General features: G+C 36.9%; 1 protein-coding gene across 38 annotated transcripts in view; it reads left to right on the top strand.

Annotated features, from left to right (window-relative positions):
• Positions 1-24,838, top strand: part of PTPRD (protein tyrosine phosphatase receptor type D) — a 1,703,394-nt gene that overhangs the window by 532 nt on the left and 1,678,024 nt on the right. For all 38 annotated transcript variants that reach the window (XM_048850700.2, XM_048850704.2, XM_048850702.2 and 35 more), the window contains exon 2: positions 34-142. The gene's annotated coding sequence lies outside the window, so the exon portion shown is untranslated. The remainder of the gene's footprint in view (positions 1-33; positions 143-24,838) is intronic.

Below are 24,838 nucleotides of genomic sequence, written 5' to 3'. Positions count from 1 at the left end.
CTTGATGTGGCATGTGCTTCTCTTTCCTTGCAGTGCGCCCTGGGCCCGTGTGGAATAGAGACACTGTTCTTCATCTGACTGGCAGGAGAGGAAAGCGAAGACCCCTCGAGGTTTTCCAAAGAGGTCCGGGCTGGCTGCTTTAGTGAGTAAATGCTTGTTTGTATAGGGTTTGTGAGGGATGGAGGGGGTGTGTGTCTTCTTTTCATTTTAAAATGTGTCCTTTTCTGTTCTGCTAACCAGCTCTGGTCAGGTCAAGGAGGAAACTTTGACTCCTGTAACTTAAATTGTTCCCAATGGGAAGAGTGGTTTGCTGAGCTTATAACAAACAAACAAAAACCTAAGAAAGAAAAGAAAATTGAAGGTGAGCACTTGAATTAGAGGAGTTATGGGTTCGAATAGTGTTGTATATTACACCGCGTTTAGGGACCTGTATGTCTATATAAAATATAAACAAAGAGATGCTTCTAGTAGGGATGGAGAGGGTTTTGAAGGGAAAGGTGACACTAGGTGTCAGATCATTCTACCATAAAATAACATGTGGTGTAGTTACTAAGGATGCTTTTGGCTGCCATTAATTGGCTTTTTAAAAAACATTATTTTTAGTCCAAATCTCCAACGTTGTTAGATTTTTAGTACAATTTTTTTTTCTGATGGAGATGGCAACCCTAGGAAACACTGTTTTAATTTCCCAGCTTTGATTTTTCCAGGACATGACTTAAAGTATTGGAGTATTAAAGTATCCATTTCTTGGATTTGTGAAAAAGGTAGGGGTGGGGGGAAGAAATAGGGTAAACCCAATTTGGAAGGGGAGAATACCATTGTGCTTTGGTGGCTGAGTTGTGCTACTGACAAGAATGTACAAAGCTCTCTCAGAGATATGGCAGGAAGTGGCAGGTTTAAGGCGTCTTTAACATTGAAGTCTTTGCATAAAGAAACTTTTGCAAGAATTATTCCCCTTGGGACAGGCATACCCATACTCAGCATTTGCTGCATTTCTGGTCTCTCTCTCTCTCTCTCTCTCTCTCTCTCTCTCTGTGTATGTGTATATATAAAAGCTTACTACTAATTTTTATTTTATTTTACTGGTATTACTAATATCAATAGTTGAGGGTTAACTGCTTCCTAGGTGGGGGGGGGGGTGGGAAGATGAATGTGGGCAATGAAAACCTATTAGCTAGTGTTTTATAATATCTAAATAAAACCTCTGTGTCATATCAGTAGAAATACAGTTGACTCAGTTTGTATTGAATGTATTAGAAGGAATCAATAACATTTCAGCATTTTTTCTTTATTATTGCCAAATGGACTTTGATTTGAATTCTTCTTGTATTGTTATGCAGAGTAGGCACAGTATGGATCCCAATTTGGATACAATTTACCTGTTTCTTGACAAATTAAATTCCACACTTCACAGTATAAATTAAAAATACAGTACAATTAGTGTCGTGTAAATAGAACCATCAAAAGTTAATCTGCTGCGGATATTGCTTTCAGTTTTCTGATTCTCAGAATGCATTTATGTCTCATGTAATTTTCAAAGTTACGAGAAACTAATCAACTTATATTTGAACATTCATTTTTGATAAACAACCCAGGATAATTTTATATTCTATCTCAATGTGAAAGTTTCTCCTAAATATCTGTGGCAGCTAATGGTTACTTTCAAACGTGAAAGTTGTTGTTGCAAAATCAAATGTTTTTATCTGTACCATTATCAAACTAGAATATATTGTAACAACTAGGCCAATTAGATAAGATTGATTTAAGATATTAACATAAAAGCAGTCTGTAAGACCTAACATGTACAGTAGTAGAATAAAATTCACAATTGCACATAAATCCAAAGGAAAGAATAATTACAAAGCATAGGCTACAAATTCACAGCATAGTTAGCGATTGGTGACTTAATACTGCATCACAATATTCTTTGTGTTTGATGGCAGCTTTTATGGCAGCAAAATGTTGTTTTATGAACTTGTGAACTTGAAATAACAAAAATGGTAATATGTATCTGATGGCATAGTAAGGCATTCTGTGTAATTGCGTCATGAACACAAATTTAACATTCAGTATTACTTTCCTAATAATGGGTAACATTTTGACACTGTTCATTGCTGGGATATTCTCTGTGTGGAAAACATTAGAAGAATGTATCTAGCTAATTTGCATGTGGATAGAAGTTTTTGAGACTATGTGGATAGAAGTTTATTAGGTTAGACTCATTGGTGTGGTAAGTGATCCCCAGATATGCAACATGTGACACTGAATGCATAATATATGGTCTGTCTTTTCCCCAAAAGTATTTTAATATATTTCCCAAGTATTTAATTACATATGCGATTGGGTTAAATGACAGCATAATTATGACTTTAATAATTTGGAACATACTTTTTGCTCAATTTTTGACATATAAATACATACAAATCTAGAATTTCTGATGGGAATACCTAACTATCTAAATGAAAAAGTGGCTTGACACACATTTCACGCTTGCTGTAATTTTGACTTAATACAATGGAAAATGACCTGAGTCAAAGGCCCTGCAATTGAAGCTTATATATATATTATGTCTGATTGTGTGTGCGTACGAATGTATCTTGATAATGTCAAATCAGGGCAGGCTAGTTCAAAGGAAACAAAGGAGATTTGAAAAATCTCTGTTGCCTTCAATGCTACAGAAATAGTTACATCTTAAAGTTGATAGCATAAAGTTGCTGCTGTCAGCGGTAATGCGTTTTACTATGCAACTGTTCTTGTTATTCAGATCAGATAATGGCCCGGTGAAATATATAAGCAGTCTGCTGGGAATGAATGATTAATTCCTCTAACGTGTGCTTACTGTAGGAATTCTTACTAATAAAGAACTGTGTACCTGTATTTGTTTACGGTTACAGTTGGTGAAGGCAAATATTCTCTGTTTCATTGCTATTATCATGTAGTGTACAAGTCTGCTGTATAAGTGTGAATATCATTTAACACAGTAATTTGACTTCATTCATAAAACTGCTTAAGGACAATTATGACATGCACTATTGTTGCATTTGGATTTATTGAATAAACTGACAGTAAACAGACTGGTGCTTGAGTGCAAAAACGTAATAAGAGATCACAGTTATACTTGAAAGTAGCTGGCATAAATAAACATAAAATTAAACAATACCCAGCTGTTTCTTCTGTTTGTTTTATATGTCTTGTTTATTTTATTTAATTATTTTGCCAGTCCTAACTTATGAATATACTTGTTTTCTATACAAGTTCAAAGTACTATAATAAGTTGGAAAAACTAAGACTGCATTGGCTGAAACAGAGAGCAGACCAGGTTAGGATTTTAGGTATAACTACTGAAGATGATTTCTAGTACTATGTTTATGGTGAAAACAGGTTAGCAGATGCAAGCTTAGTTGGTTTAGTCCCATTTTGTTGAAAACAACAAAATAACTTGTGCAAATAAACTCAGCAAAAAATATAAAATTCATAATCACATTCATGTAGCTGGTGCATAATTCGGGGCTTGATTCTAATTCCCTTTGTCTTGTTGAGTAGGGCCTTACTTGTCAAATAGTTCCACTGAAATCAGTGGAACTACGTATGGAGTAAGAAACAGCTTGATGAGAGTAAGGCTAGCAAAAATCTGGCTTTCAAAGAGCAACTAATAATTCATAGAAAAACATTACATGGAAAAATATTTTCTGTATTCTTCTTTTCACAATCAGTGTTTTTAGGACATTCAGATGAAAACAAGATCTTTGTTTATTAAAAGTTTATTTGTACTTTTTTTTACTTTTCACCCAGAGGTCTGACAATACAGTTGTCTTGCTGCCAAAAACTGCTCTGAAGTCAACAGAATTTTGCCAGAGTAATAACAGCCGGGTTAGGATAATAGAGTCCAAGATTATTGACATCTGTGGCATTAAATAAGTAATAAATCTCGTCCATAATCTTTAGGACATCATAATTAATTGCTATAGAAAATGCTGTAGTGTCACATACATTGCTTTTAAAATCAAGTAGCAAATAAGCACCAGGAATTCTTAAACAAAAGATTCAATGTTCATGTTAATGCCTTTAATTACAAAGACCAGGAGAAGAGAAACAGACACACAAAAATTTTACATAAACAGGCATATAAAGAGAGGCTTGCAAAGTTTTTGGTGGTGTCACCTGCTTGCTAAGCATCAGTAGATCTGCTGTGCTTGACCTCAGTGGCTTCACTACTACATTTTAATGTAAAAAAAAACTAAGAGGAAGGTTAGTGATAACTGAGAATATTAGTGGGATTGTTACTTTTACTGTCAACAAGCCAAATCTGAATGATATATCTATTTTCATATGCTATCAGTAGCTGCAGAAAGAGGTTTTATATATATAGAATATCATAGACGTAGAACATATCCTATTAAGTCAATTATAGGATTATAGGAATTTGTTATATGTAAAGTACAGATTTTACGCTATATATTTCTGTACTGCCAAATTGTTTTCTTGCTTCTAAAGGCTGGGTCCTACTGTCCATACTTTGAAGTCAAGTGGAATTTAAATCTGTGAGAGTTTTAAATGATTAAGGACAGCAGTTTCTGGCCCATAAAATCAACTTTTCAATGTTTCTGTCAAAACTAAATGTTAAATTTATCAAAATGTATTATTTACAGACACTTGACTAATTTATTATTCAACATATAATACAGCCTGAGTGCAGATGTGTCCTGATAACCAAAATGGACTATTTAAAGTAGTTTAAAAGCTTGTTACTCTGTATGTACTCTGTAGTGGGTTGAAATTTAAAATTAAGGTTTTAAAAATATATTTGGCGAAAGATTTCTTAATGTGCACGTCTGTAGTATGAGCAAGACTCAGAGTAGTTTGCTGATTTTTCATAAGGAAGATATGTGGAATTTGTTCCATCTGTGTGCAGCATGAGCTTATATATATATATTGAAAAGAAAAATATAGATTGCAGATCCAATTGCTTGATGTCTGTTTGGGCTGGGGCTGGGGAAAATCCTCTGCATGATAGTAAGTCCAGACCCTACTTTCTATCCTGAATGTGAAAAAGAATTGAGACACTGGCTTTGAAAGGGCTTTGAAAGCAGAGCAAGATGCATGCTTCTCCTGCATAGGTGCCTTCTGCATTAGTCCTAGGTCTGGGTGATAAGAGCAGAGAAAATGTATTTGGGGTCTGTCAAGAAATCGCACTTTATCAGTGTTATTGCTGTCTTTTTATTTGGAGATTGCTTGCTTGCCCATAATTTAAGTTACATTTTTTCCCAGTGTTGGAATGTTAAATTTTTAATTGTGCCATCTAACCCGAAATAAAAATGGAGATGTGATTTTCTTTTTGTGTGTGTGTGATAAATGTCAGTTCAACAAGACTAGTTGTTGAGCTGGACTGCCTAGTCTGTAGCCACAGGGGACTCCAGGTCAAAGGGGTAGTTGTGCCCACCAATGGTTCTAATGACTATTAAAGCTATATGAGTAAGGCACATATAAACAATTTTAGAGCCCCTTGTGAAGCCTTCAGATTGGTGAACCTTTTTATAGGTGACAAAACAATTGGTATATGCTCCAACCAAGGTTCCTTGATGACAGCTGATTGGAAGTACTGTGTAGACCAACCAGTTCTTTGAGAGCTGTAATACCTTTAGATCACTGCAGCATCAGTAACTGCAGAAGAACAATTACATCTGGTCCAGTCTGGAAGTAAAGTGACTGCTGGTTTCTCAAACAGTTGTTTAACAGCCACTGTGGGAATGTGACAGGCCGAGTTACTTTGTCTGGACCTTCATGTATTCCATCTCCTCCACTCTTAACGTGCCCCTTTCCCTGCTGTGCACGATGTAACTGTTAAAGCCTGAGCAGTGGGATGAGCAAGGCCTGCACTATGCACAGTACAATGTGTGAAATACCCGTCCCATAGTGTAACCTGTTTGCTCACCGCTACAGGAGTGGCCTGCTTCTGGAGTTGCAGTAGCAGACTTACACAGCTCAGCTGGATCAGGTACTTTGTACTAATTGGAGGTATAAGACCCATGCAAAAATCCCTTCTTGCACTTGCATGGTGATGCTCTGTGCATTTGGGGAGCATGGTGGGGGATAGCTACCTTATGTGGTACCCTCCTATTGGAAAACCAAAGGAAAATTCCTATAGGAAGGACTGCTGACACTGTCCTACAAGATTCTTCTCTGCACTTAAAGGAAGGGGATAAGGTGCAGGGACAGGCAAGGAGTCATTGGTAATATAGCTTCTCCAGGAAAGGGTGCAGGTGTCACAAGAAGAGCTTAGGTAGGTTAAGCACGTGTTGGGATGACCTGCCTCTCTATATTGCAACCCTGAGATTGCTGCACTTCTAGCCAACTCCATAGACCTATAAAGCCAGGCCCTCTCTGAGCCAGGGACCCTGAAAGTGATGATGAATCTCAAGTAACCTGCCCCCCTTTTGCAGCTATTAGGCAAGGATAGTAGAGGCCACTGATTTTCTTTGCATAGAATAAGGATGAGTATTCTAGTCTCCATGCAGTAAAAATAGCAAACCAGGACCACAGAATTTCTTATTAGGTGGCTGACTACTTTGTGGACAAAGTAATGTCAAGGGAAGCCATTACAAATGCTACTAGGGAGCTTGGCATTTGAGTCCTGTGAAAATTGTCTGAGGAAAGGGCTAGTAGAAGAGAAATGGTTGAAATAAAATAAATAAAACACTATCAAACTATTATTTTTGTTTTGTGAAAAAGACTGTTGAAGTGACACACACATTCTGATTGAAAGAGAAAAATGTCCTCCTTTTAAAAAAAAAAAAACCAACTGTATCAATAACTATTTTTAATACTTTTTTGTATTTGCATGCATGTAACTGTGCATTTGTGGATGAATAATACAAGTGATTTTCAAGTACTGTACTACAAATAAAATATTTAATTTGATTTGTGTTCATAATGTTCATGCAGTCTAGTTCTCCGATAAATATTTCTAATTAAAAGTCTCATTCAGTGACAATGGACAGGAATAGAATATGTATGTAGTATAGGGATGTGCTTCTAGCCTGTGATAATAGATTCACATTTGGATAATGTAGCCACCACTTCAGTTTTAAACAGAATGGTTTTCCCAGTCTCTCTCCTTTTTGTCCAGTAGTACCCACACTTAATAAATAAAGGTTCTATCCCCCAAAGTGTAAATAGTGCTTCTACTCTGTGTGGGGGTACGCAAGACCCAGAAAGCAGCAGAATTGTCTTGGTCCCTATGTGTGGTGGGGCAAGTTGTAGAATGGCCAGACAGAAGATTCTTCATCGCTTTCTTGCCATGGGTCAGTGCTCTGTGGTGGCTCTCTCTGTGGCACCTTGGATGGAAGGCTTGGGGATGTAGCAAAAGTCTAAGCAATGAGTCTGCAGATCCAGTATGCTGGGACAGTACAACAGGTTGCAACCACTACTATAATCTAGGAGCTGCAGAGTGTCAGTACTGTTGTACCATTACATTGCTTCAGTTTGGGAACAGAACTATGTCTTTTCAGAATGCAAAACCCATTCACTCAAGTTTTGAATGGGGAATAAGAATTAGGCCCATAGTTTGTAACATATATTGTCCTGGATAATTAAGAAGTAATTTGGATGTGGGGGTGGTTGTTGTTGTTGATATTGTTGTCTTTTTAATTTGTTGTCGCAAAGTGAAAGAGATTTCGTAGATGTTTTGTTGTTTTGAGTACACATTGTGGAGGAACTCCTGGAAAGCATGCAACTGAACACATGAGCTGTGTTCCTTACTTGGTCTCATTCAAATCAGATGATCAGAAAGCATATTTTTCTGTGAACTGTGCAATAAAAATATTCCAGAATAAAATTGACTTGATTATTAGAGACACTGAGTACCTGTAACTCCCACTAAAGTCAATGTTGCTTGGCCTCCCTGAAAATCAGGCAATGTGTTTTCACTAATTTCAAAACTCCTTTTACACTAGGCACACATAGTGATCTGCTGATGGTACTCTTTAGGGATGTTGCCGTAAGGTGAGCTCTTTCTTGGGGAGGTGGCTACACAACAGCAAACTACACATGTTAAGACTTAGACCCACCACCATGATGCATTTTCCCCAGGGACTGCTGGTTTTCAGACCCTACTATGGGTCAGTGGCTGCTCTGCCTCAGGAACAGAATAATGAGAACAGGCAGCCAGTAAGTGTTGCTGCACCTGCTGAGAGGCAGCTTCCTTTCTCAGCATGTAGACAAGATTTCTTCTTTTCTTTCCCCTTCCTCAGTCTAAACACAAAGGGCTGGAGAAGTGTTCAGCCCTGTGCTCTCAGAGCATCTGGGGAGTAGATAATCCTTGACAGCTCTGCAGATCACCACCCCTCTCTGACCCTTCGTGTCCCCTTCCTTGCCTCCAGGCCTGAGGTGGAGAACTCTGAAGCTGTGCTCCTTCCATGCCTGGGGTGTGGGGGGAGCATTCATGCAGGTTTGAGGGATGCGGGTAGATATATTACTGCAGTTCTCACCCCCACACCGGGGACGAGAGGTGAAGAAGAACTTCTAGAGCTGGAGAGCAACAGCAAATCTGCTGGGGGCAGGAGGTGCAGTGTGTGTGTGTGTGGTGGGAAGATGTGGTGGTAAGGGGTGCAGGCTAATTAAAATAGGCATTTGTGGGTTTTGGAAGCACCTATATTATCAGGCAGCACTTTCTGTAAATTAATGTAAATTAAAAATCTGAGTTTTAGTAGCAAGGTGTTGCCAGGTTTAAAAACTAAAAGAAAACAAATGAATAAGCCTGTGTATATATGTGTAACCTGTTCAGTGCTATTTTTATTTTATTAATCATCACTATGTTCAGCAAAAGAAAGGATTCATGATGGTGACAGTCAGATTATGATGATCCTCATCTAGTTAAATAAGATTATGAAGTATGAAATAAGTGTGCAAAAAAATAGATGCTGTCTATTCCCCTGCATCTTTAAAAAGGAAATGGTAGAAGAGATGTCAAAGAGCAGAGAGAAAAGGTCAGAAAAAATGGGAAAGCCACTGGGAATGGCAAGGAATCTTCTGAGAGGAAAGACATTCATGTTCATGACATAGTGATTTACACCTGCCAACATATGGCTACAGAATACTCTTTAATCACTGCATATCCATACCCCCACATTTATTGATTTGCCTTTTCACCTACATATGCGCAGCACACATTCTTTCATCATGTTATACAAATCATACCTGTAGCTCAAGCAAAAACACCTGTTCTACACTTTGGTCAACATTTGTACAATTATTTTGATTAGCTGCCATTGTAAAAACATCTTTGTAATCATAACACAATGTATGAATATTGAAGTAAGGGACTAGCCTTGTCTTCATATTCTGAAACAAATTTACTTGGTGGTTTTGTCTTTTACTTTAAACCACATACACAAAATGAAAGGGCAAATGGAGTCCAAATAACCATTTACTAACTGTATATGCAACATGCAAGATCTAGTGACATACACTGCTGCTCTATCAAGATTTTGTGGGTTTTGAAACAGAGAAAAGGGAAGGTGACTAGAGGGCTTACAAACGATTTAAAGCTATGCTACCCTAATCCTACATGTTACACTGGTGGTGCTTCATTTTCTGTTTTTTGGGGTAAATCAGCCCTGGTGGTTGGCACCTGAGTCTGAATACTCAGATTAGCCTACCCTGAATATGAACATTCCCACAATGAAGCCCTGTCCATGTTACTATGTCCTCACTGTTTCTTAACTTTCCTGTATGTGTCCGGGAAAACATCCCATGGTTTTGTGTGCTGAGTTGCTGCAGGATTCTTTCCCAGTCAGTTCTGTCAATTGCGGGAGAATTTATCTGTCTTTCGTGGGAAATTGTGGGAAGGGCATTGGAAGACTATCAGCACATGAGTGATCTTGCCTATGTCCTTGCTGCAAAGTGGGCAGTTTCCAGCCAAGCTAAAGCGCAGCTCCAGTTTTAGACTGTGCCCCCAACTATACAGACAAGCATGGGTTCCAAGCACAAATAAGCATGTACCTGAGGGTTTTGTATGTGGATGATTGAGGGGAGATTAGGCAAAAACACATGAAGTAGCATGGGCTAAGATTAGAGCATGGAAATGTCCTTAAAAAGGAAGGATGAAGGATCTAAGGAATATTGTGTTCATGATGCTGGGAAACAATAAAAATATAAGAAAGCAGGATGAGGTGTGTATTTTTGTTGTTCTGCTGCTATTGATATCTTGACCATTGTACAACAGTTAAAGATTACTGGCAGCAATATTTTGTTCTGAGGTCAGGGCTATCGATTTTAGAGTATAAACAGAGCTGGATGTAATAAATCTTAGGAATAATGCTATTTGGACAAAAGGAAAAGTGCAATAATTAAGTACAAAACAAGCTATATAAAGATATATTTCAGATATCGAAAAGAGCATTTACTGAAGGCATCTGTATATGCTTATAATTTTTTTTCACATTCTGCCTAGGATAAAGCATGGTGGGAACAGTGTGTTGCTTTTCCACCTGTATGGGATGATTCCTACAGATAGAGGTATCTCTCTGTCTCTCTCCACATTTTTGGATAGGCAGGAGAAGAATTCCTATTTAGTGAGCCAAAGCCATTCATCAAACAGAAGATTAAATGATGTTCAAAATTTTGTGAGACAAATCACAAGGATCAGAGCAATTTAATAAAGCAGAAAAGGTATCCAAGGAAACCTTAATATATATTTCATCTAATCTTATTATCCAACATGACCTCAGGCAATGTTTTGTCCCCCACAGGATAGGTCTAGCCACAGCACTTGAAAACATTTACATTCTTTATGGTGCTTCACTGTGTATCTGCATTTTATTTGTTTGGAATTTAATAAACAATACAAACAAAAAAGCAGAGAACAGCTAGCTGAAGTTTACTTAATTTATTATAACTTGAAATCGCTGAACCTAATAAATTACCATGGCAAAAAGTTAGACAGCAAGTTATATGTGGGTCAGAAGAAAATTGTAATCCAAATGGAGGACAGGTCTACTTAAGGCATATTTATCATTCACTGTTTATTATTTTATTATGATAATGCCTAGGGGAAAATTGAGAATGGGTCCCTATTGTGCTAGGCACTGTACAAAGTCCCTCTCTCGAAGTGTGTACAGTCTAAAAGGACAAGAAAGACAAAGAGTGGAGAAAGGAATATAACATACAAGCAGGGTGAATAGAAAAATGGTTTACAAATGTTACTGGCACCATAATTTTTTTGTTTTATTTAAATCCCGTCATTGGGGTTATATAAGGAGGGGATTAAGTTAGGAGGCTTGTATCAGCAGGGGAGGCAGAGGTTCACAATGTGTATTCTGTGCGGCTGAGTTACCTGCTTGTTTCCAGCTGCTAAATCACATTAACAGACATCCAAAAATACACTTTCTTCAGATCACTTTTCCACGCAAGCAGCTGTTGTAATTGCAACAGGGGTGCTATGTGATCATGAATAGGAACAGAGGTGTTAAATTGTGATCTACACCATGAAAGGACCGAGAACCCTTCGCCTAAGTGCCATTAAACAAGAAATGTTGTATTATTGTCTGTGGTTTTAGTTCTGTTGTTCTGGCAGCAACTCTTTTTATTCCTCCTTTTCTTCTGTGATATATTTCCTTCATTGGCACACATGTGGGAACATCTGGTAATTGCAGTGTGTCCTCACGTCTGTTGAATTCACACATTGAATTGTTACAGTAGTGTTGTTGAGGCATTGTGTGTGCTTCATTCTGCTCCTTCCATAGAGCTACATGCTAGCTTGGGGGTGGGGTGGGGGGGTTACCTATGATGTAAAGGCATATGTTTTAAAGTGACAGTCCTGTGACATTGTATTAGGAAATCAATTATGATCACAGTAAGGTTTGCCTGATTAATATGGTGAACTGCCATGTTGATTAATATGGTGAACTGCCATGCTGATTAACGTCCAGTGCCATATGTTGTTCGGCAGATAGTTTTATGCCATCCATGATTGTGGGCAAAATTGTCCATTCACTTATTTTAGTGAATGAAAATAAAAATTTCTCTTGAGGCAGGAGGGTGTGTACCATTCTCCTTCTCCGGTCCTATCCCCAAAGTCAACGTCTGGAAGGAGCACTCCACATGCAGGCATCATCTCTTCAGTACAGAAGGGGAGATGTCTTCTGATTCTGTGGTATTATATTTCCACTATGTTCAAGACTCCATGGATGGCACTGTATATCCTCAGGAATTTGTGAGATATTGTATTGCGGGGGAGACATGGCTGGCTGAAAAGAGATGTTTATCTTTGCTCCCTTCTACCGCCCCCTGAGTTTTCTAAGAAAAGATTGAGATGATAATTATCTGGCCTTGAGCTTTTGTTTTTCTTGTATGCTGCCCACATTTGCAGTGGGGCACCTGTCTCAGGTGGTGTCCCTATTGTCTAAAGACAAGGGGACACCGGCCAGAGCTGGTGGCATTGGGTCTCAGTACAGATGGTCCTGGCCTCTAGTAGATCCCAGGGGATCCATGGGGTTTGGAGGTGAGCCCAGTGGAACATTGTGAGGGGAATAAGGAACAATGTGTCCTCTTTTTCCATCAGATTTTTGGATGTTGACATTTTGGCTCCATCTCTATAGCTGGTTGAAAAGTAGAATGAGTTTTTCATGAAATTTTTTGAGAAAAATTCATCCTTTTACTTATTTGTCTTAATGACATTGTTGAAAATTTTCAGCCACGTCCATGTGAGGGGATGCTCACATACATTTCCTTCTCTTGAGCCATCTCCCAGAGGTTGTACCAGGGGAAGGGTGACTGAGTCCAAGAATTGTGTATATATGCTCTTTGCACTGCCTGAGGGTTATTTCTCTATGACCTTATTTAAAGTGAGCATTAATCTGTCTTTCTCTGCAATCTCCACCCAGATACCTTTTTCATGTGTTCCATTTCTCTGTCACAGTTCTGATCAAACATCTCAATAGGAAAAAAACAGAATTCCTGCATAACTTGCTTTTTATTGTGTTGAACCCAGTAGGAATGAGAATCTGTGAATACTGGAAACAGAGAGTTGAAACAGTTTTTTATAAGTATCTCCTGCTTCGTGTTCAAAATCCCTTCTCTTCAAGTGTGAAAGATATGTGTGCAGACATTAGTGAATTAAGTGTTAATTGGATTATATTTCCCTCAGCCCCATAATGCATCTCTCTCCTTTCCCAAGGTCTTGTGCTTGCCTGCTGAGGCACTGTGATGTATTTTCAGTTATAAATGAGAAATCTGAAATGGTAGAAAGTGCCAGACTGGGCACTTATATGATGCAAACATGTCCACTAGGGACTAGCGTGGAACTGCTAAACTGTTAAACTGCTTGTAAGAAGAATCAGATTTTGTCTTTTGTCACTAAAGTTTTATAGAAGGATTAGTGGAAAGGAAAGGGATACAGAAATGATTCCCACAATGAGCAATCACTCTTTTGTCCTTTAGTTTTAATACGGAGTTCCAGTATTTTTCTGTTCTGTGTTTTAAACTCTTTATTTGTACGTTTACAATGAGTAAAGGCAGCATAAGTTTAGATACAAGTACCATCTGTGGTATATGGTCTGAACTTGCAGCACAGGCACAGAAAGTGGACGTCATTTTGGGGGAATTATTTGGAAACAAGATCCGCTTGTCAGTAGAATCTGAGTATTTGTGTTAGAAAATCCAAAGGATTTCTGATAGGCATGTTCCAAATTGAAACCACCCCAACAATACAAAAGATAGTAGAACTTTACAACAGGCTTTCACCTAATCTTTGATTATTTTCTACAGAATTATTGGCTAAAATATTATTTACATATGTTAATCAAAAAAGATAGACACATACGTTCATCAGAAAGATGGACATAGCAAACGAGTGTTTTTCTGCTGGATGGCAAGCAGTTAGACATCAAATGACTGAGATATTAAAAAAAAAAAGTAACTAAAGCAACATTGACATGAGCAAACATATTATGAGATGTAATAATGCTAACTAATCTAATTCCAGAATAGTCACAGTGGAATACCTAACACACAGAGAACATGAACATGACTTTACAAGATGAGGTGAACCAGTTATAAATAGATAATAGGCTATTAGGTCTATATATCTAATTGTGAATCACATAGCATTGAGGGAAACCAGTCTATTTATGTTAGCCAAAAGAGGCATTGGGCATATTTCAAAACAGCATAGGTAGTGAGGATTCCCATGAGTGTTCTTCACATACTGTAAGATCACCAGGTGGAGACCATACCTTCTTATCACATGAGAGTTGGCTCAGTTTTGTGCACACAACTTTTTCCTATGTAGCTAGATTGCATCCTGATGCATCTGCAGTGACATCTGTGCCAGAAAGAGTATTCATCCTGGAGCGTGTTGCCATCACTGCTGCCATTTTTAATCTGGGATTTTGCCAGGGGTAGGTGGAGTGGGGAGGAAGAATCTTGAGATTTCATTGGAGACTCCATAAAAGCATTGCTGGTGGAATCAGTGCTTCTCCCTACCAGGAGATCCCCACCTCCTATGAGGCTAGCCCTGCTCATATTGGGCCAAATCTGATTCGTATTGAGATCAACAGGAGTTTTTTATTTGACTTAATTGATACTTGGATTTGACCCTGTGGGGACTGTGGCAGCCAGACAAGCACAGTTAGAGTGGGTAGGTGTCCTCTTTAACCTTACTCTTGGTAAGCTTTCTTCTACCAGTAGTCTGAAGCCCAGATGCTGCCAGTAGAAACCAGGAAATGAATTGTGTTCTATTACTGCAAATGATTTATTCAAGGAGAGATGACTTTCCCCTTGATACTAGAACTGTCCTTTCAGACTAGCCCTTAGAAACCACAGGTAATAATACAGATATATTAAAATAATTTGGGTAGTATTAGTCTTACAGACCACACACATTGACAAATCAAGAGTCCACCCCACCTCCTCAATATCTTGAGATTTTTTTTTTTTTTAATTAACAAATTTGGAGTTCTTTTTGTTTGCTATCTGGCTTTTTGGCCTTTGGGGTACATTCAGATCATATTTGCCAGCTTTTCTTCACAGCCATGGGGACTGGAAACTTACATATTTTTAATGAAAGTTGAGATTATTACATAATCACTTACCTCCAGAAACTTCAGTTTGAAGAACACCAAAAATTACAAGACTCATTACTACCACGAATAGAAGATCTGAGATCCTGATTCAAAACATGGTTAATTCCAGAGCTGGAATGTGACCATAACAGCAAATTCTTAAGAAATCACGTAGCAATTGAGTTGTTATTCCCTTATCGTTACTACATTTTTCAGCTAGTATTGGGGCTATAAAATTAATTCTTTTTACTCCTTTTTGGCTAAAACAATTGAAGAGCCTATGCTGTTTCTGTACGTCACTGCACAATATCATGTTATGAGATTAACTGGTAAAAGTTAGAACCTAAAAGTTTACAGTATGTATACACAATTTACAGAAACTCATAAAATGGTATACCCATTTGTGGAACATATATATCTGACACTGAAGCTACCTAGAGTTTATATGTGGATATACAGGTTTTGATAAGCTGAAACACACAAAAGAAATGTGAATTATAAACAGAGGAACAGTGAACATTTTTATATTTACAATTTTGAATTATACCTTGAATATTTCTAATGATGATCAGTATTTTTATTTCTTGGACTTGTGTGAAAAGCTAATGGAAGTTTTGTTTACCACTGCATTTTACATTAATTACTTAATATTGATATGCAGAATTAAAATTATTTTATTGTAAAAATATTTGTTTTAACTACTATAAAAATATCATATTATATACCAAACCCAAGTCCTGCAAAGACTTATGCACATGCTTATCTTTAAAGTTTAAAATTAAACATATGCTTAAGCCATCCTATAACTGATAGAGGTTATGAAGAAACTTCCCCATGAGCAGGCTATTCCCTAATTGTCCACTTTACATCTTGCTCTTGAGCATCTGTACTGACCATTGTCAGAGACAGAATACTGGAATAGATAAAGCTATTGCTCTAAGACAGTAAAGAGGTTTCCATATTCTTAAATAAGGCATCCCAGCTAAATAAAGCCATACATCAAAATAAATTATACCATAGGTGGACTTGTGGAATTAAATACAACCTGGTATAGAGGGACAGGCATATACATGATTTAAGTCTACCACATGGGACTTAAGTGGTGCATACATTTGGCACTACCTTCTGTATGGGGTGAATATCAACCATTGACTTCAACCATTTGTGTCTGTCTTCAGTAAATGTTTCTAGAGAGAGCAAGACACTGTATACATTTGTGGAAGCCTTAAATTACATTATTAAAATTTTGTTACATGTTATAATCAGGACATTTTCAGAAACTGAGCAACATGGAACCAAAACAATCATTAATGTGACATTGAGACAACACCCTTCTAATTAAAACAAAATTGTGGAGATAGTGGCCAAGTTCATTAGCATTTTCCTTCTTGACTGAAGCCACAAGTAAAACAGATTCAGTGGGCTCAACTTAGTCCCAAATGGGAGTTTATAATAAAAACATAATCGTTACCAAACTGCCACAAACAGTAACATACTTTTATTTTATTTTATTTTATTTTACTTTAATTTGTCCAAGTGGCCCAGGGCTGGAAAATAAGGATATTGCAGATCAGAATTGAAGGGGCACTTGGGGGATTTGTATAAGGAAGCTTGCACAGTATCAATCCTCTCTGTACGTGAATCTGGATACGATTGGTCTTTCACTTACATGCACAAAAGTCACATTATTCTGTTAAAAACATTCTCATATTTGCTTTTTAAAACATTAAATATAATTTTGAGTGTATGGCCCCAAGCCTACAAATGCTTGTGACTTGAATAATCACTTGGACTTAAAGTCCAAAGGACTATGCAAGTCCCATGCACATGCATAAGTATTGTTACCCACCTGTGTAAGTATTTTTCAGTTTTGGACCTTTATCCAAGGAAAAAACATTTTTTAAAAATAGGAAAAGGTGACTGTAAAACTACAAACGTAATGGGGACTTAAGGGCATATGTAATATCTGAAAGGACTTTAACTTATTTTTTAAAAGTGACTAGATTTCAAGTTGATGGAATCCATTTAGCAGGCTAGCAGCAAATCTATATTGGCAACAGGTGATAACAGTACTAACAGGAAAGCATAGAAGCTTCCACTGAAACATCTTCAGGTCTCCCTCCTACAAACTGTCTCAGCAGCCCAAGTGTGCAGTGAGAAGCAGGGAAAATACACAACCTAACTTAGAAAAATTGCTACCAGTTGACAGTTATAATAAGTATTAGAACTTGTGAATAAGTGGCTCAGTCCTTGGCCTCTTTTCTAGCATTTTTGTGCTTAGAAAGCTGTCCTGAAGAGGAAGCCAAACATTTTGCTGATATACAGGTCAAGGCCATGAGGACTTTAGGTCTAGAGCATGCAACACTTTGTGCAGTCCTCAGCTATTCTTATGGGATCACAACAGGTGGCATAATTTAGAGCAGCCCTTAGGCTGTATGCTTAGCACAATTGAGGATTGAGCCTCAAATCCTACTAGTAATAAATTTTAAGCTATTCTGCTATTATGAAGAGCAATACTGAGTTGTATTTGTATTAACTAGATTCTAAAGGTTTTATTGGAAAGAATGACTACAAAGGACCTGAGAAATAGCAGCATTATTACTTTTTTTATGTTTGCTTTAACAAAATAGATTAAATACTGTTCACTGCCTTTTATTGGCACTAAAATGTTTATCCACTATTTACAGTATGAATCCTCCTTCTTGTATGCTTTCACTTGCCAATGTCAGCTTCCCATCTATATAAATAAACAAAATTGCTAATGCCTTTTAGCCCTTCTTAAAATACCGGTACTTCACATTGTAAAGATTATCAAGTATTTCAAAGTAATCTAGTCACTTCTCAGTAACTGATTACTTTTGAATGGCAAATGCTCCTCTCTTTTCTGTGAGCAGAGGGTAACACAAAGCTGTCAATTTATTTAGGGATACCAAAGTAGGGAATATGTTTCCCCTCCCCCATAGAAACCTTTCCAGGAAGATCAGGTAAGTAGGGGTTGAGATTGAAGAATATCCACTTCTTGTGATATCATTGCTTCCTGAGACTCAGAGGACAGCATGTCAAGAGTAACTTGCACTAGTTGACCTCCCAAACACATTGAATGTCCACCCTTGAGTTGTTAAGTGCACTGGGAGGCAGGGATTGGGCAGGGTGTTGTAGCAGAGGAAGTTAAGAACTCCTGCTACCATGGAAGAATGTCCGGGAAACCAAGAAACATTGCCAAAACAATCTTCTTTTTGTCACTTATTTCTTAAGTGTGGGCACCCGCATCATTCATAGGCTTGGGGATTAGTCAGCCTGTGAGTGCCTTATGTTCTCATGTGAAACTTTCATACATAAGCATTTTCTTTGGTCTGTTCCCATGAAAAAGCCTTCTTCTAGGAAATAAAAAAGCTCCTTATGTAATTTTTGAAGTTGCTGTATAATCATTTATTTCTGTAAATCTATTAACTGTCTTTGATTTGAGAGTGAACTGTCCTGTCCTTAAAATCTTTCTGTTCTGTCTAGAATCAAATTGGGTCTGTTATGCCCTTTCCGTCTCTCTAGTTTTAATGTAAGATGAAGCTGAATATGATTCCCTGGAAGGATAAAGAACTAACAGATAAAGAAAAAAAGTAAAATTCATTATCCACCAGTTATAGAAGCTCAGCGATGATAGTTTATCTTAAGAGTTTTAGAAACATAAAAAGTAAGTGGTGCAGTCCTTGCAATAAAGGATCAAGGACCAGAACTTGCTCCTATTGAAGTCATTGGCAAAACTCTCACTTTGATGGGAGCAGGATTTGACTGACTCTGACTTTGATGGGAGCAGGATTGGGGCCTATAACGATGTTGGAAAAGACTAGGCCACGCTAATATTTTTGGTAATGAGATGTTTTTACACTCTCTTACTTTTGACCCAGTCAGTTAATTTTGATTGCTAGGCTGCAAATTAATGCATTTTTGTTTCCTTTTCTACAACACACTTACTAGTTGTTATAAAAACTTTATTCAGTTTAGTACGCTTTTTTCTATTGTTAACTCACCTCAATTTTAATGTACTGTTTATAATTAATTTATTAATTAGCAGCTAAAGCTACATAGGTTTTCAGTTTAGCACCACAGATAACTAAATAAAATTATATAAACTCAGATTTCTTTTTATTTTGAGAGACTAAGATGTTAATTAAGACTTGGATTTGACCTTTGGCTCCTATACCTCCCTGCAAAAGTAACTCTTCAAAATTAAAAGATGAAAACTCTACAACGTAAGCAAATTCGATAATTCTTAATGCTGATGTGAACATATGACCTAGTTATAAATTATAAAAAACAGTTACCATTTAAATAGTTAAACCATACCATTATATGGGCAATTGGAGAAAAACATCTGTCATTTTTTTCCTATCAACAACATAAGAGTAAAATTTTTATTACTTCTAGCTTTTTAAAGTGCAAATGGTTCAGTAAGGAAATGGTACACTTCATTTAATTTGTTCTGTGCAAGGTTTGTGACAGAGAGCATCAGAGTTTATCCTGACTTCAGTGTGAGGATACCAAACTATTTTATCCCTAGACTACCCTTACTACAGACATTTGAACTGGTGGAAAGCTTTTGATACCTCATTAGACAGAATAATTGTGGCAGAGGTGTGACCTTGTACCTCTGAGCGGTCTTCCATTCGATGGTGTGAATGACTAAGTGGGTCAGTCCCAGCTGATTGTAAGCCATTCGTTCTCATTAGGCTGCTAGTCATGGAACTTTAGTAATATATCAAGCTGCTTGAGAAAAGCAGTGATTTATAGAAGGCATTTCTGCATCTGTCACTCTTAAAGTAATCAGTAGTCTGAAAGAACGTAAATTACCTGAAAATTCAAATGTAAGTATTACATGCTTTAATTTTATTTCTTCAATGGAGCCACTTTAATTGCATGTAGACTGATAAGAGATTAATCAGTAATGGAGCTATAAACATAATTAATACTACAGGTGCCTTATCTTTTAATATTAATTATCATTCTGATTGAAAGTGTTTGCTGTGGCTACAATAGCACTAGTGCTACCATTGACAAACCTGAGTGAACTGAACAATCCAAATAATTTTCTGTAATTCATTAGTTTTCTCATAATTTTTCTATTTGGTGGATTTAAAAAACAACAGATTTTTACCTTTTTGTATTTAGTTGTCTGTTATGGAGTTGGTGCAGTTATAGTTGTAGACATTATAGGTGTGATTTTTTTAAAAAAAAATATTTCTCTCCCCTCTCCCCCCCTCTCCCCCGCCAGCAAATGTTCAGAATTTTTTTTTTTTTCACTTTAGATTTCTACTGTTATGGTCTGACATTAAGATTTCTATTATAAAAATAATTTATTTTTTGGTCTAAGTCTGAAGAAAATCAAGGAAGCAAAAATACATATAAATAAAACATGTAAGAGTCTTATAATTCTTTTGTTTCCTTACCCTTTATTTCCCTACATTCCAGTTTTTCTGTAAAAGTTTTATGCTAACATAAAATTTCCTGGGTTCCCAATATGTAATTTAAAAAAAAAAAAACACTTCAACAACCTTGTAACATTTCTTCCCACTCTTGGAAGTTATTGAAATGTATTTATAACCTAATTCCAAACAAATGAGATTTTTGTCTTAGGGCTTGGCTTCACATGGAATTCATGGAGATGCTAGTGTGAAATAATAAGGGCGTGAATTTAAAACACAATTACGATTTTGCACTAGCTCCTCATGTGAACATTCTTATTCTGGAATGAAGGCTTTTTTGTGGCTTGTTAATCCACTTCCAGAGTGGTTTCAGGAATTGCTATTCCACACTAGCTATTCATGGGCTTTTTTCATCTATTAGAGAATTCCTTAGAATCTTATTGTAGGCAGAGAGTGCATTTCTTTTCTTCCATTCTCAGAAGTACATGGAACAATTTTCCAACCTCTGTTAATTACTTTTGTGATATTCATACCAAACAAGAGGTTATGTTAATTGAAAAATAGATATAATAACCACCCTTGAAAGGAGAGGGTGTAAAAAAAAAAGTATGTACACAAGTTTTCTCCATCCTTTATACATATTTATATTTTTAAATGCAGAGATTTTCATGATTTGAGAACTAAATAGTAAATTGTATGGTGTCACTGAGAGAAATGGGGGCTGCTTACATAGGAAGAAAGTGTACGTAGAATGTAATAGATATCCTCCAATTGATGGAAACAGGAGAGTTAAAAATGTGTTGGTATTGGGGAGTGGGTTTTAACAACCAAAAACTGGACACAAAAGATGATGCAATTAAGGCACCTGTCTTCTGTTAGAAATGACACCTGAGATCACTTTTGATTTAATACCCTTAAATACAATATTGATTCATGGTCAAAGTGCTGAGAATAAGGGAATTCCAATTTTAGGTTTTCTCATGATGCATAACTTACATTTATAACACTTTTCATCCAGAAAGATTCCATCACACTCTACAAACCATAGGGTACATTAACTTCATATAAAATGTACAACTTTTTTGAAACAGCAGGAAGACGTATAAGATGGGGATGTATTGTGGGCCAGAGGTGATCTAAACATGGAGAATAAATCTAGACTTTTATACCTTTGTCCAGCTCCTTTAAAAAAAAAAAGGTTTTATTTATGTCTTGCAATTGTAGAATGTGTAGTGATTTCTACTGCTAAATTTCAGTAATTCATGATCTGGAGGTAAAAGTTTATATGAAAGGCGGTGCTTTCTGAAGATCAAAATATATTGGAACAGCCAGAATAGCGACTGGACACAACAACAGAGGCAACTGAGAACTTGTCAATATAGGAAGATATACCAGTATAGTTAACTATAACTTAGTTTATACTGGTATAACTCCCCATGTGGACACATTCTTATTCTGGAATGAGAGTGACTTTTTTTCCAATTTAGTTTAAACTACTTCCAAAGAGACATAAATTAAACTGGGAAAAGGCAGTTATTCTAGAATAAGGGTCAGGGAGATACACTGGTGTAGCTGGAGCACATTAAATTCTCACCCTACCTTATATCATTATACTAGTTGCAGTTGGTATGCTTAACATAAATCTTTTCTCTACCATCTTCATCAAGAGCAGGCAGCTCTAAGGGTTTTTTGTTTGTTTGTTTTTACCCTTTATTCCTAGCTCTCATGCTCTAGTCTCAAACCCACTTTAATTGCTTTTCCTGTAATGATTTAAGTGTGACATATTATTTTAAATGTTATGATGAAAACTTCACAGGATATTCAAAGAAGGGTCTCACCAGAGAAATTTGCAACCTGATACCTACGAATACAGGATTTTAAATTGCTTTCTGAGGCTGCTCAGCCATATTCACAGAAAAAAGCAAAAACATGATCTCTCCATAATCTTTTTATATGTTTTCTTGTTCTAGTACAAGTTTATTCGTAAAGTACTTGTGTTTATTATTTTTATATTCAGCTTTTATTGCTTTACATTTGTCAACATTAGATTTCAGTTTCTGCTTGTCAACCTAGTTACATAGCAGATCAGAATTCATTTAAACTTGACTCACTACTTACAGTGCGTTCAGTATTACTTCAGATCTTATGTCATCAGCAAATTTAACAATCTAGGTCATTTATAACAATTAGGAAATAGCAGAAATCTTCATATAGATGACCCCAGTAAGACCACACTAATGTTTTCTCTCTTCTGCAATTCTCATACAAATACAACATTTTTTTGTATTTTTAATCATGGTTTTTCTCTCTTTTTTTTTTTTTATTAGACTTGATCACTGGGAATTGAGACTCTGGAGCCTAACTGTGATCTTGAATGGCTTATTTAATCTGTCTGTACCTCAGGTTCCTGATTTATAGTGGGGATAATAATACTTCACTTTGTAAAATAATTTCAGATCTTTGGAGGACAGGTCAGCATAACATAAAAGTATTTTAAAATTAATTACACTGAATTATAGCTAAAGCAGGAACAAATCGTACATAACTTTATTTCTCAAATGTTTGTTCTGAAATGTTAACTAAATTGTATAACTTTTACTGCCTCTATGAGCTTAGCTGTAGACATCTTCCAAAAGTTTCTGTCATAAAACTGGATGTGTCTGAGGACTGAAAATGGGATATTGGAGCTTTTTGTCTCTAAGCTGACCGTTCAAATACAGGCTAAACCTACAGTGAGCAAAAGTTGATTGCTGTCCAGTGACTTCGGTTAAATAAATTAGTGGGAGGGGTCCCTCTCCTAGTGAACAAGTACCCATGTCACAAAAACCAACATCTCTGTTGGGACTAAATGACATCATTGCTGACTTCTTATCAGAAAAGAGGCCAAAAATTTGGATCTTTTGGATCACTCCTAGAAGTGATCCTTCTGATATCGGGCAGAGGCGCATTGGCACGACAATGATACAAAACTTGCTCTCCAAGTGCTCTGTGTGGTTTTTTTGGGTGTAGGACCTCAGGGCTGGTAGTATGGCACCTTCTACAGGCACTGAAGTCACTTTAAACAAATATAGGAAACTGGTATTTCCCGCTGAGAGCTGTGTATCTTTCTTTTCTGGTAGGATTATTATTATGCATGAAGCCAGTACTTTGTGAGTGTGGTTGTGGTTCTGCTATTTTCCCTTTTCCAGTATCTGAAAATGGGCAATTAGTTCTTGGACTGCCACATTTTATTTCAATTAGTCCCTTACTTAAAAATTCAGTCCCCTCTGATGTGGCATTATCCTTCCTGTTAGGATGGTGGGTTACACCCTCTTCTCTGTGAACCCCTCGAATTGCCAAGGAAGTCAAAAAGGGAATCAACATTCAGTCAATGTTGCTCCTTAAACTTGCCAAGACTTGGCTCTGCATGTGTATTGTACTAGAATATAGTTCATATCCTATACTAGCCAGAGGAGTAAATTCTCCTTATACGTTGCACATAAATAGCACTTTTAATCCTAAACTGTCAAAGGATTTTAAAAACAAGTACTAATTATCTACCTACCCTGGAAAATAGGCAAGCATTATTATACCAGTTGTACAGATGGGTAAATTGAAAAACAGAAAGATTATAGCCACAGTTTTCAAATGTGTTTGTCTAAAGTTCAGCATCTGAATCCATATTTAGTCATCAAAAGAAGAAGGCTGATTCTCAGAGGTTTTGAGCATCTATAACTGGATGTCCCAGTTTTCTCTTACTACTAGACAATACTCTACTTCACATTACTTGATAGTTCCTGAACCTTTGCCAGCTTTCAAACATTTTATGTTGAGCTTGTGTAATTAGTATTGGTTGGTTTCCCTTTGAGCAATTGTAGCATTTTTGTGTTTCCTTTTCTATTCTTGTATAATTTCATGTTCTCATAACTGTAGATTCTTCTGTGCCCTGCCCTAGAAACCATATAGACTAAACTTGTCTAGCTATTAATGTTTAGTTGCAAGCATCTAGCTTAGTATTTATAATTCACGGATCACTATTATATCTATTCTGGAGATAGGATTCCCCAAAAGTTAGAGTATTTTCATAAGGAAACAAATAAACAGAGGTTTATTTGGGATCATGTTGGAAAATCTCCATCTCTGCCTCCCTTTGCTGGAAAGAGGCAGAGGCTCTGGGGCTGGAATTGACCGTCTGGTGTAGGAGCAGACCAGAGTGAGAAGATCAGCTGCCATACTGAGTCACTGTCCGAGCTAAGAGAAGCCCCCATCCCTCTTGCCTCCTCTCGTATGGAACTAGCTTGAGGGATAAAGGAGATGAGGCTATCAGCAACTAATTAGAGGCTAGCAGGAACTTGAGGCAGCTGAAGATGGTAGTTTTTAGGA

This window comes from Caretta caretta, chromosome 5 (assembly GCF_965140235.1).
Source record: "Caretta caretta isolate rCarCar2 chromosome 5, rCarCar1.hap1, whole genome shotgun sequence".
NCBI lineage: Eukaryota > Metazoa > Chordata > Testudines > Cheloniidae > Caretta > Caretta caretta.
This window is presented reverse-complemented; position numbering and strand designations above follow the sequence as displayed.